Source organism: Prunus avium, unplaced genomic scaffold (assembly GCF_965620075.1).
Source record: "Prunus avium unplaced genomic scaffold, drPruAviu1.hap1.1 HAP1_SCAFFOLD_151, whole genome shotgun sequence".
In the NCBI taxonomy this organism is placed as follows: Eukaryota; Viridiplantae; Streptophyta; class Magnoliopsida; order Rosales; family Rosaceae; genus Prunus; species Prunus avium.
This window is the reverse complement of record NW_028276950.1, coordinates 42,501-45,000: the sequence shown is the minus strand read 5'-3', so window position 1 is coordinate 45,000 and position 2,500 is coordinate 42,501.

Here is a 2,500-nt window from a genome sequence, read left to right as displayed (position 1 = left end):
ATCATTGTTACTCTTAAGATTGTCATCCTCGACTTGCTCGTGCATTGGGCTCGCACCTTGCACACACAAGCAATGCCTAGACAATCTTAATCATAGCTCAACCGCACACTCAGAGGATTGGATAGCTTCTTTCGAAGCCAACCTACCCCCACACGTGTGAGAGTGGCCAACAATTTGCTAGCTTCTTCATCAACTCCGCCGAAAGCCATCCTCGACATACCCGTGCATTGAGAAGGTTTGGTGGCCGTACTCCCAACACAAAAGCATACCGAAGACAACCCCAAGCTAAAGCTCACTTGAAGCCAACGCATCGTCACCATGTGTTCGTGTGGCCGAGAATTGGGTAGCTTCTTCATCAACCCCGCCGAAAGCCATCCTCGACATACCCGTGCATTGAGAAGGTTTGGTGGCCGTACTCCCAACACAAAAGCATACCGAGGACAACCCCAAGCAAAAATTCATTTGAAGCCAACCCATCGTCGCCCACAACTAGTGGGTGAATGGTGTGCTTCCCGGGGTTGGCATAGACATTCCCTCGCATGCAAAAGATTGTCGATGCGAAAGATTATCTATGCCAACCCCGGGAAGCACACCATTCACACACTCCCGACCGGTGTGGTGTGGCGGTGATTGGATAGTTACGGATTGAGCACTTGCCAAGGATCAAAATGTGTCATTTAGAAGAAACATTTTCAAAAAGTTTTTAAAATCTTGTGGGTTTGCAACTCATAAGAGCGTCACTTTCAACGTCCCCGGTATTGGATTGAGTTTCTAAAAACAACCGTGCACACCGAGGTTAAACTTTACCAGCTCCACTCCGACTCGCCGCTCGCCCACAATTTGTTTGCAACGAAACATTTGTTTTTAATTTTGTTGGTTTGAAATTGTTTTGAAAAGGTTCTTTAAATCTAGTGGGTTTGCAACTCATAAGAGCGTCACTTTCAACGTCCCCGGCATTGGATTGAGTTTCTAAAAACAACCGTGCACACCGAGGTTAAACTTTACCGGCTCCACTCCGACTCGCCGCTCGCCCACTAGTCCGAAGGCAACAAAACATTTGTTTTTCATTTTGATGAAAATTTCTGTTTTTAAATCTTGTTGGTTTGAAATTGTTTTGAAAAGGTTCTTTAAATCTTGCGGGTTTGCAACTCATAAGAGCGTCACTTTCAACGTCCCCGGCATTGGATTGAGTTTCTAAAAACAACCGTGCACACCGAGGTTAAACTTTACCGGCTCCACTCCGACTCGCCGCTCGCCCACAAATCCGAAGGCAACAAAACATTTGTTTTTAATTTTGATGAAATTTTTTGAAAACATTGGCTTGGCAAGCCCCAATCCGCGACTATCCACCCACCGCCACCCCACACGGGTGGTTGTTGTTGAGAAATGAGGTTGTGGTCGACATGCCCGTGCATTTGAGAAGGAGTTCCTAGCACTCCATGCTCTCCCATGCCAAAAAAAAGCCTAGACAACCCCATTTCGCAACTTTCCACGCCTTTTTTTTCCTCCCTCACCCATGGCGGCGGCGTGGTGGCGGCGGCCGGATTCCGGCCACCACCGCCATGGGTGGCAGCCCCCCGACCCCGACACCAAACCCATAATACCGAGGCAACATATCGAGGCAACATGACATGGGTGTGGCGTGGGGGAAGGGGGCTGCAGCTAGGAAGGCATGGGCTGCCATGCATATGCAGGCAACACACACCCCCCTATATAGCATTTTATGCATTTAGCCCTTTGACAGGAAGAGACATCACCTATGCGCGAGGAGTCATAATGGGCTCTAAATAATTCAATACAAGGTATTTGGACGTGATTTTTTGCAGGGATACTAAGAAACATGCAATCTATGATGGGAAAAAGTTTCATAAATTTTTGAAGTCGGGAAGTATTTTTTATTATTTTTAGAAGTCGTAAAATTGAAAAAATCATTAAAACAAATCCGGGAGGAATTTTTTAGTTTTGTAAGTTGGAGAAGGTCCTAAAAATCATAGACTACTTATGGGGAGCTTATTGTGCGAGGAAATTTCAATAAAAACGGGGTTTGACAAGATTTGAAAAATTCTGTCGACATTTGAAAAAACCTGGAACCATGCTGCCGGCATGCTGCGCACATGCTGCGCGCAGGCTGCGCGCATGCTGCGCGCAGACTGCGCGCAGACTGCGCGCATGCCATGGCAGGACAAGTTTCGCTAGCCTCACTGTCGACAGATGCGCAAGCTGCGCGCACAGGCTGCGCGCATGCTGCGCACAGGCTGCGCGCATGCTGCGCACAGACTGCGCGCACGCTGCGCGCATGCCATGGCAGGACAAGTTTCGCTAGCCTCACTGTCGACAGATGCGCAAGCTGCACGCAAGCTCCGCGCACGCTGCGCACAGCCTGCGCGCATGTTGTGCGCAGGCTGCGCGCAGGCGCCGCGCATGCCATGGCAGGACAAGTTTCGCTAGCCTCACTGTCGACAGATGCGCAAGCTGCGCGCACAGGCTGCGCGCACGCCAT